The 9,944-nt window shown below is 37.5% G+C and overlaps 1 pseudogene; it reads right to left on the reverse strand.

The window, feature by feature from the left end:
- Positions 1-302: 302 nt before the first annotated feature.
- Mosmo-ps1 (modulator of smoothened, pseudogene 1) lies at positions 303-1,038 on the reverse strand (annotated as a pseudogene).
- Between the last annotated feature and the right edge of the window lie 8,906 nt (positions 1,039-9,944).

Genomic DNA, 9,944 nt, shown 5'->3' on the forward strand with positions numbered 1-9,944 from the left:
GTTATATACATTTTAGCAAACAAGTTTTGATCTATTGGCTTCTTGGAGCAGTCATGCCACAGCAATCCATTATGGTGCCAAAGGCTTGTAACATGACAAGGAAATTGAGAATACTAATGTCTTAGGAGGTGAGACCAGCACCACAGGAACCTCCTGCACCCTTCTGGTTCATTCTGATTCATGAATACTAGCCTCCTCCCCTCTCCCCATTTAATGAATCACTGGACATTAAAAAACAGAGTCACAAGGGGCCACATGCTTTCAACATGAAGCACTTCTCTTCACTGGGTTGCTATTGCAGTTCAGACTGACTGCCTGAATATGCTCAGGAGATTCAGCCAATACTGCATTTGGTTAAGTGCATAGTGAGAACAAACCAAAGCAATCTTTTCCTTATGGGCACCAGGTTCATCTAAGCATCTTCCTATGAGAGGACTGCCCTGATACCTTCTCTTTGTCCTCCCAACCTCTAAAAATAAAAAGTAAAATAAAATAAAAAATAAAAAGTTAAGCCGTTTAGACATTTGTAAGCCTGGTAAACAGACTTTGTCAGCAAAGTCCTACTATTATGAAGGAAATAGATAAGACAAAAAGTACACGTGATGACCCATCTATTGTGTTGTTGGGTAACTTATAAGGTTGACTTCCAACTTCATTGATGCAAAATCCTATTGGAAATGGTTGGGCAGTCATACAGAAAAGGGTCCATCCATCCATACAGAAAATGGTATCCATCGAGCGTGTTTTGTAGCTTCTCTTCACCAGTGGGAAGCCACCAGCAAATTCCAAGTCACAGTCAAGGAAATGATTCCTATGATGATAAAGTACAGAATGGTGACCCCCTCTGGGGGAAGCCGAGGCAGGGACCCAGGTCCAGCCTCATCCAGGGATTTTCTGACACTGCTGCACTAGGTAGGCCCACAGCAAGTGCTTCTGCGACTGCCCTGCGTTGAGTCAGTCCAGGTTGGCGATGCTGGCGTTGGCAAAGATACCCGCAGTCAGAAAGAGACATCCTGAGATGATGGCCATTTTATCCATCTCCACGCCCCACTCCCCCATTTCCCACCTCAGGGCAGGCCAAGGCCTCTTTTGTCATGCCCCTTGGGCCAGACCTGGGTTCCCTGTGCCACCACCCTCAGCCTGTGCAGAATGCGCTTCTGCCCTCTGTGCTGGGATTTTTATTGCACTTCTTAATGAAAAACTTAAAAAGTCAAATTTTAGTTTTTAACTTATATTTTCCCATTTGACTACTAACTACCTGAGAAGTAGTGGTTAGTAAGTTAAAAATAACCTAAATCCTATTATTTTTAAGCCACTTAAATTTTAATTAATTAAAAGTAATCTAAATCCTAATCTTTGCTAAGCCACCCAAGTTCTTCTATGGGAGGTTGGGCATTTACTCAGCCACCACTAGTAGCATGCTAATCATTCATTGTATATCAATACTCCAACCTTTAATTTGGCCCACTACCACTAGAAATAAAAACCATATTTCTATTCTGAAATGCAGCTAGACTTTTATGAGCATAAGTATTGAGCAAGGACCCTGGGAAGTCTCTTTTAAATAGTCAAAATCAGATGTAGCTAGAATAATTTTGCTGGTGTTCCCTTTATATTAAACTGCCAGGTCATTCTCATGTACATAACTTTAGTTGCCACTTTTGTCTTGAGACTAGAAGCCATACAGTGACATAATGCTAGACACTGATGCATAAGCGTGGTAAATCCCCAACTGCATAAAGGTAATATAACAGACAAAACAGTCACAGTAACTTCTTGAGATGAGAAGTGATATCCTCAAGTGTGAAATTTTAATATTGTGTTACGTTGTGATCCCTAACAAAGAAGGAGATGAAAATTAAAAGGATCAATACGGTTAATAGTGCAATGCACTTTGTGTCTATATGCAGGGCAAAAAGAAAGAAAGACACATGTTTTATCTTATTACCTATTCTTCATCTAATTATTTAAAAGAAATAGGATTGAAAACAGTGAGAAACTGATAAAAGTAGGTTAACATGCAGGCATTGTGGTGCATGTACTGTCACTTGAGTGTTGACCATGATCTTTCTGAAATGATCTCTTTTAGGTTTCAGAGCACCAGCAAACATTTCTAATTATTTGAGTTTTTCATGAGCCTTCCTTTTTCGTGAGCTTTTCTTTTCTCATGGGGTGTCAAATGCTATTCCTCCTGGGAGCTTCATTTAGCACTTTCCTATGTTAATTATTGGTGTTCTGAGTGAGTTCTTCAATTGAGGAAATCTCAAATCATCAATGCAGCGAGTGATTGAACACCATATTGTTTAAATATTTTGAGTTATGAAGCCTCTTCAATATGCTTCATCTATGGAGGCCTCCACATTGACTGTCAGTTCCCATTTATTCTCTCAACAGTAACCTTGAATTCCAACTACTTCTTTGTACTCATTATACTATTGTCTCTGGATTGTGAGACACAAATGGAGGGTGTCCCTATCTAAGTCCTTCTTGAATTATACCATTAATTGCTACGGCACTCTATTTTATATCTGCATGGTTCAGATTCTATTCAAACTTATCATATCACTGACAATTTAGTTGTTCAACAACTAATCTAAAAGAAATATGGCATGAGATCATAACCTATTGATTGTTTACTGCCTATAGACCAAAGTTCAGAGTCTGTCTTGCTATGAACATCTGCCCCAGTGTACATTAGTGTTATGTTCTACATCTTAGCAGATATGGAGCTCTTTGGTCTTTCATGACTGTCTGAAGACTGTTATTGCCTCTACTTAAAAGCTTTAATCAATTCTCTTGAAGTGCCAGTTGTTTTCTTGTCCTTGGTACCATTAATTTTATGAGAGTAAAATATTCTTAAATACGTACCATAGCCTATAGAATTTGCCTTTCATACTAGACTTGAGAAAACATAAGGGCATGTTTATATTAAAATCATATTTTCCTAAGACTTAAATGCTTGTTAAAAACGAGTTTTCTGTCTTTTCCTTTAGCAGTGATAAAATGGAATTGAGGAATATAGTTAGTCTTTAGATGTATAGGACTGAGAGTCAATAATGATATCTAGGAATGTGACTTTTCTTTTAAAATTGATTTTAGAAAGTTTTTAGTGACCAATTACAACACAAAGGGAATGTATTAGATGCTGTAACTTTTGGATAAGTTCAAGAACTCTCTGTAGTCTTTTAAGCATCAAATTCACTCAGTTATTTTGCCTTAATGACCATGGGACTGAAGTCTTTTCTCCTGAGAAAGGTGCATCAGAAAAGTTACTCCCATAGGATCAGCTTCTATGATTAATAGGACATTTAACAGTCCATAGAATTTTAAATCATCTTTTCATCTTGGTTTCAAAGTTTGAAGAGGACAGTCTGCTGCTTTTACTTTTGTCTGCACTGATTGTATTGCTTCTGAAAGACTACACTCTGGCTTTGAAGTCTAGGACCCTGATTTAGACAAAGAGGAGCATAAAAAAAGTAGCTTCACTGGTGTCTTCATTTACAGAACAATCAGAACTGATTTTGAAGTTGAGTGATTGGAAGAGTTAATTTTCAATCTCTGTTAATACCGAACAGATGCCTAGTCCTCTGTTCTGTGAAGGAGTGAACAGAAATTTCAAAAAAAAAGACTAATAAGACTTTCCCATAGTTATCTTTCCATTTGAACTCATCATCAAAGGTTGATTCTTTAAAAAAAAAAAGAACCATTAGCACATCTCGATTCACCAACCTCAGATGAATCTGTTCTTTCACACGGTAGTTTCTTCAGCAGCTGCTGCCATCTCCTCACTAAAGAGCATTTGTAACATCAAAATTGAATTGATCCAGAAGTCAGAAATCAAAATGGGCTGTAATACTCTATTAAGGAACATCATCACATGACTTTTAAGATCACACTTTCTTCTTCTTTTCATTATAAAAATATCGCTAATATCTAAGAATTTTGTTTCTCATTTTATATGTTCCATGCAACCATACATCCATACATCCATACGTACATCCATACATCCATAAATACATCCATACATCCATACATACATCCATACACACACATACATAAACATGTACATTCCTAAACATACATACATACATACATACATACATACATACATACATACATGATCAGAGTAAGCTACTTGAACGTCTGGAACTCTTGATTTCTGTCTCTAGAGTGAGCTATTTCCACAGGAAAAACTAAGTGGATGCTACTTATTTATTTTTAAAAGTTCCTCATGCTGGTACACATCTCTCTTTAAAAAAGAAAACCTGTGTGGTTTTCATTATAGTTTTTATAGGAGATCATGTACTTACTCTGTTAGAAGATAATGAAGATTTTTGCAAAGGGAGTTAAACTTAGGTTTAGCAGAACTGAGAGATTTTTTTCAGGCTTAAAGCTTTAGTTAATTTTGACACTCTATTAATTGCTCTTGTATATTCAGTCATCAGTCTAGAGGACTGAAAAACATAGGCATAGTGAAATCTGTGTATAATAGGCCAAATTTAAAATTAGATGTGTTTGTTCAGAAAATATATGTTTTATGATTAATTGGCAGAAATTTCTCACAGAAAATTAAGGTGTATTTTAAAATAAAATTTTACTACTATTAAGGCAAGTGAGAAACATACTGAGCATATGCTTAATTAGCTCTTAAGTCTTAAATGGTTTATCTAGCAAAAAGATGAATATATTGAGAATAGACTAATATTTAAAAGCCCTCTTGTTATAAGCAGATGTATCAGTTTATCTCAGCATGTTACAATTTAACTATATGTATTTTAATAGCTTTTGGTAAAAGATCAAATTAGGATTATATGTATTTTCAAATTTCAAGATGTACCTGTTCATCATTTATTAAAACATTAATTACCTTAAATGTTTATACAACCATATATACATAGCTATACCGAGACATGCCCACACATATACATTGGTATATAGGTATACATCATTAAATTCAAGCCTATAACTCTAATGTAAAATAACCCCAGGGTTTTTATTTTTAAAAAACATGAACATTTTTTATTGGATATATTTTATTTACATTTCAAATGTTATTCCCTTTCCTGGTTTCCCGGACACAAGTTCCCTATCCCATTTCTTTGGATATTCCCCTTCCCCAACCACCACCTCCTACCTGCCTTCCTGCCCTGACATTCCCCTACATTGGTCCAGCCATTGCAGGACCAAGGGCTTCTTCTCCCATTGGTGCCCAACAAGGCCATTCTCTGCCACATATGCAGCTGAAGCCATGGGTCAGTCCATGTATAGTCTTTGGGCAGTGGTTTAATCCCTGGAAGCTCTGGTTAGTTGGTATTGTTCTTATGGGGTTTCAAGACCATTCAGCTCCTTCAATCATTACTCTAACTCTTCCAATAGGGACCCCATTCTCAGTTCAATGGTTTGCACTCGCCTCTATATTTGTCATGCTGTGGCTGAGCATCTCAAGAGACAGCTGTATCAGGGTCTGGTCAGCATCCACTTCTTGGCTTCATCAATATTGTCTAGGTTTGGTGGCTGTATGTATATTGGCTGGATCCCCAGGTGGGGCAGGATCTGAATGGCCATTCCTTCAGTCTCTGCTCCAAACTTTGTCTCCATATCTCCTCCTATGAATATTTTTGTTCCCCCTTTTAAGAAGGTCTGAAGCATTCCGACTTTGGTCATCCTTCTTGAGCTTCATGTGGTCTGTTGATTGTATCTTGGGTAATTCAAGTTTTGGGGCTAATATCCTCTTATCAGTGAGTGCATACCATGTGTGATTTTTTTGTGATTGGGTTCCCTCACTCAGGATGATATTTTCTAGTTCCATCCATTTGCCTAAGAATTTCATGAAGTCATTGTTTTTGATAAAGGAATAGTATTCCACTGTGTAGATGTACCACATTTTCTGTATCCATTGCTCTGTTGAAGGGCATCAGGGTTGATTCCAGCTTCTGGCTATTATAAATAAGGCAGCTATGAACATAGTGGAGCATGTGTCTTTGTTGTATGATGGAGCATCTTTTGGGCATATGCCCAGGAGAGGTATAGCTGGGTCTTTAGGTAGTAATATACCAGTTTTTTGACCAGACCGATTTCCAGATTAGTTGTACCAGCTTGCAATCCCACCAACAATGGAGGAGTGTTCCTCTTTCTCCACATTCTTGCCATCATCTGTTGTCACCTGAGTTTTTGATCTTAGCCATTCTTATTGGTGTGAGGTGGAATCTCAGAGTAGTTTTGGTTTGAAATTCCTGATGACTAAGGACGTTGAACATTTCTTTAGGTACTTTTCAGCCATTTGCTATTCCTCCACTTAGAATTTTTTGTTTAGCTCTGTACCCCATTTTTAATAGGGTTATTTGGCTCCTTTTAGTATAACTTTTTGAGTTTTTTATTGGATCTTGAGTTATAATATTGGATATTATCCCTCTATCAGATGTAGGATTAGTAAAGATCTTTTCCCAATTTGTTGGTTGATTTTTTTTGTCCTAATGACAGTGTCCTTTGCCTTACAGAAGCGTTGCAAGTCCCATTTGTCAATTCTTGATCTTAGTGCATAAGCATAAGTGTTTTGTTCAGGAAATTTTCCCCAGTGCCAATGTGTTCGAGGCTCCTCCCACTTTTTCTCCTGTTAGTTTGAGCATATCTGGATTTATGTGAAGGTCCTTGATCCATTTGCACTTGGGCTTGTACAGGGCAATAAGAATGGATCAATTTGCATTCATTTATATGCTGACAGTCAGTTGAACCAGCACCATTTGTTGAAAATGCTTTCTTTTTTCCATTGGATGGTTTTAACTGCTTTGTAATCAATCAAGTGACCATAGGTGTAGGGGTTCATTTCTGGGTCTTCAATTCTATTCCATTGATATATCTGCCTGTCACTGTACCAATACCATATAGGTTTTATCACTATTGCTCTGTAATACTGCTTGAAGTCAGCTCTGATGATTCCCCCAGAAGTACATTATTGTTGAGGATAGTTTTTGCTATCCTGGGTTTTTTCTTATTCCCAATGAATTTGTAAATTGCTCTTTCTAACTCTATGAAGAATTGAATTGGAATTTTGATGGGGATTGCATGGAATCTGTACATTGCTTTTGTCAAAATGGCTATTTTTACTATATTAATCCTGCCAGTCCATGAGCATGGGAGGTCTTTCTATCTTCTGAGATCTTCAATTTCTTTCTTCAGAGACTTGAAATTCTTTTCATACAGATCTTTCTCTTGCTAGGTTGAAGTCACACTGAGGTATTTTATATTATTGGTGACTCTTTTGAAGGGTGTCATTTCCCTCATTTCTTTCTCAGCCTGTTTATTCTTTGAGTTGATGAAGACTACTGATTTGTTTGAGTTTATTTTGTACCCAGCTACATTGCTGAATTTGTTTTTCAGGATTAGTAGATTTCTGGTGGAAGTTAGGGGTTCACTTAAGTATACTATCATATAATCTGCAAATAGTGATATTTTGACCCCTTCCTTTCCAATTTGTATCCCTTTTACCTCCTTTCATTGTTTGATTTCCCTGGCTAGGACTTTGAGTACTATGTTGAATAAGAAGGGAAAGAGTGGGCAGCCTTCTCTAGTCCCTGATTTTAGTGGGATTGCTTCAAGTTCCTCTCCATTTAGTTTGATGTTGGCTACTGGTTTGCTGTATATTGCTTTTACTATGTTTAAGTATGGGCCTTGAATTCCTGACCTTTCCAAGTCTTTTAACATGAGGGGTGTTGAATTTTTTTCCAATACTTTCTCAGCATCTAATAAGATGACTGTGTGGTGTATTTCTCTGTGATTTTGTTTACATAGTGGATTACACTGATGGATTTTGGTATATTGAATCATCGCTGCATCCCTGGGATGAAGCCTACATAATCGTGATGGATGATCATTTTGATGTGTTCTTGAATTCTGTTTACAAGAATTTTATATTACTTGCATTGGTATTCATAAGGGAAGTTTGTCTGAAGTTCTCTTTCTTTCTTGGGTCTTTGTGTGGTTTAGGTATAAGTGTAATTGTGGTTTTATACAAGCAATTGGGTAGTGCTCCTTCTCTTTCTATTTTGTGGAATAGTTTGGACAGTATTGGTATTAGATCTTCTATTAAGGTGTGAGAGAATTCTGCACTAAACCCATCTGGTCCTGGGCTTTTTGTTTTGGTTGGGACACTTTTAATAAGTGCTTCTATTGCTTTAGGACTTATGGGACTGTTTATCTTTGGTAGCTGGTATCTGTCTAGAAAGATTGTCCATTTCATCCAGATTTTCCAGTTTTGTTGAATACAGGCTTTTGTAGTAGGATCTGATGATTTTTGATTATTAAGTTTTTCATTGACATAAAGAAATAATGTAAAATATATTAAATAAAACTGGTAGGAAGACATGTGACACCTGGCCATTGTATGACTTAGCATGTAATTTGGCTGTACTTAAGCACAGAGATGAGCAAAGGACTGAGTGGAAGGTTTAGATATTCCACTTGAAGTTGTTTGAGGAGAATATGGAGGAGATTTTAACCAGTCAGTACAGGGATATTCTACTATCTAAATCATAGAATCTTTTCTATTACTATTATATTTCTACTATGGTTGAAAGACTTTATTTTTTGTTGGTGTGACTGAAAAGTGTGCTTTGTGCCGGAGGAAGCATGGGTGGAATTAAAACATTGTGTCTCCAGTTCCTGGGAATCCTGAAAACAGTAGAAGATGTGGTTGAGACTTTTGTGGGTTACATAAGCAATTTGCATTACTTGCTTGCTTGTTTAAAAATATGTATTTTGTTGATAGATTAGAGAGTGGGAAAAAGGAAAAATGGGTGACTTCATTTGGGATCAAACAGACTTCCAGGGGATAAAATATGGTTTAATTCTGGCCATAGGTAAGCAGTGGGGGAAGGATATCCCCCACTATCCTAGATGAGCTGAATATTTGATACTTGTTGTGGTAAATATTTAAAAATTGTAACCTTTTATCCTGCACTAGGGCCTGCATTGTTGGGTCACAAGGCAATGCTGGATTTTTTTATCTCAGCAGCTCCATGACACCCCAAGTACTCTCAGACCCAAGCAGGTCTGTGAGACTGAGCCATTTCAGTGTGGCACCTTGCCATGCTGGTCCCCAGAGTTAGTTCCCCACCTGAGGACCATATTAAACAAACCATTATTTATCTCTGGTTAACACCTCTTTCTGTGCCACTCTACTAGTTGTGGACTCTCTGGTTCCAGCTATGTGGTAAAATCGGGGATCTAGAAGTCCAGCATGGAACTGGCCAATAGCATCTCCCTGCTCAAGAACCTGTCCACATTCTCAGCAACCACCCCCTGGTAGTTAAAGTATAAACTCCCAACTACCCAGTGAAATCATGACTCAGTAAACTGTAACTTCACAATCAAACGTATATATTAAATTCTCAATCCACAATACATCCACACAATAAACTCACAACCAAATAAAAAATATATAAACCACCCACCTAGATAAGATCAATTGACCTATAGAAATCCATCCCTTAAGAAATATTCATCACAACCTGTGGGACGATATCATACAGGTGAGGCAGGTACAAGATAGAATGAGGCCTGTCATTGGACGAGAAGGAAGGATGGGCGGGAGAAAAGTTTGAGGGAAGAGGAGAACACTGGAATGGAAAGGATGGGGAAGTGGAGGAGAGGGAGAGAAGCCATGCAGAGAACATGTAGGCTGACGTTAAGATTCTACTCTGTGTATTTACAGGTTGTTATGAATATTCTTAAGGGATGGATGTGTACAGGGCTTTGCACGTTTAGGTGAGCAATGTAGTGTTGTGTCTTCTTTCTTGTGGAGAATTGAGTTTGGAAGAGTGTGTGGTGGTAGAAACACTGGGCAGAATTAGTGGGAAATAAAAGACAGTCATTTTATATAATTTTACAACAACAACCGATATCTGTGTAGAGATGCATGGCGAGAATTGTTTACATCTATCTCCATG

This window comes from Rattus norvegicus, chromosome 14, assembly GCF_021556685.1.
Source record: "Rattus norvegicus strain SHRSP/BbbUtx chromosome 14, alternate assembly SHRSP_T2T, whole genome shotgun sequence".
NCBI classification, from domain to species: domain Eukaryota; kingdom Metazoa; phylum Chordata; class Mammalia; order Rodentia; family Muridae; genus Rattus; species Rattus norvegicus.